Source organism: Odontomachus brunneus, unplaced genomic scaffold (genome assembly GCF_010583005.1).
Source record: "Odontomachus brunneus isolate Ranch 3 - 2012 unplaced genomic scaffold, Obru_v1 Obru_scaffold_117, whole genome shotgun sequence".
Lineage (NCBI taxonomy): Eukaryota > Metazoa > Arthropoda > Insecta > Hymenoptera > Formicidae > Odontomachus > Odontomachus brunneus.
Window position 1 is genome coordinate 194,571 of NW_022639567.1, and position 1,300 is coordinate 195,870.

Below are 1,300 nucleotides of genomic sequence, written 5' to 3' on the forward strand. Positions count from 1 at the left end.
AGAGAGAGAGAGAGAGAGAGAGAGAGAGAGAGAGAGAGAGAGAGAGATCGGATTATAAGTCAAACAGGAAAAATTTTGGTAGTTAAACAAGAGTGAAATGAGAATCTGTAGTCGTTTCTTTGAGTCTCGCTAAAGTTTCACAGATTGCAGCCATATCCCTTCTCCCTCTTCTGCCACGCTACTCACTAGTGTTCTAAGGAACACTATATTTCGCATCTGGAATCCTTATTTAGAATAAAAATTATTTTTCTCCGGACACCACACAAGTGTTCAAAAGCACATAATGTCTTCTACATGGTTTCAGACACTGTATGCTTTTGAACACACCTGTACTTGTGCGGTATCCGGAGACAAATCATTTTCGTCTTAAATAAGGATTCCAGGTGCAAAATATAACGTCCTTCATTTAAAAAATGGTCTTACGGTCATATAGCGAAAGTGACTTGAGTACGAAAAATTAGTTAAGAAACACTAAATGACTAGCAAACGTTGCAATATCATATATATTTTGTATTTCATCAATATAATTGTCAGAGAGACAAAATTTCTACCTGGAGTATTTATGAAATTTAGTAGAAAAGTCTCTTTGTGGCGTCCATTTAGATTAAAACCAGTCACACTTCTTATCCAAATTGGCTGTGGTAGACAAAAAAGACTAAACACGAGAGGCAAACGAATACATAATCCTCACACCTACCTAAATTAACTTGCAGAATACTGCTGTCGTAAATTCTACGTACCACAGACAATTTTCTAGCAGATACAAACAACAGCGATAAATTGTAACGATGATATTTGAAATTCTACCTGGATCAGCAAAATATTTTTTTTTTAGTATACTATTTCAATCCTCTCTGAAAAATAATTATAAATTGTACACCATGTAAAAAAAGTTATTATAAATATTTTGATACTAACTGATTTTATAGTTCTTTTTTATTGCATTAAAGTATTATAATATCCCTATAACCTATTTATACTAGCTCTTAAAAAAATTCTTATTATCCTAAAATTTTTGGAAATTTTTATGCAGACATTTTATGCAGGCATTTTAGGCATTTTTACGCCTCTTTCTTCCCACTTCGTCTCTTCGTCGAGGAATTTTAAAGAAGCCCCCTTAGTAGTTTTGCATTATTTCAGTGTTTTTTACGAATGATCTTACGGAACTTCTTCTCTACAAGCGCGTGTTGCGTTGCAATCATTCTCGATTTTATTTCATTTTCTACTCGAGTTTCTCAGAGAGAGAGAGAGAGAGAGAGAGAGAGAGAGAGAGAGAGAGAGAGAGAGAGAGAGAGAGAGA

The 1,300-nt window shown here is 34.2% G+C and overlaps 1 protein-coding gene across 2 annotated transcripts in view; it reads right to left on the bottom strand.

The window, feature by feature from the left end:
* Positions 1-1,300, bottom strand: part of LOC116849503 — a 57,111-nt gene that overhangs the window by 54,252 nt on the left and 1,559 nt on the right. The gene's annotated exons all lie outside the window — the stretch shown is intronic.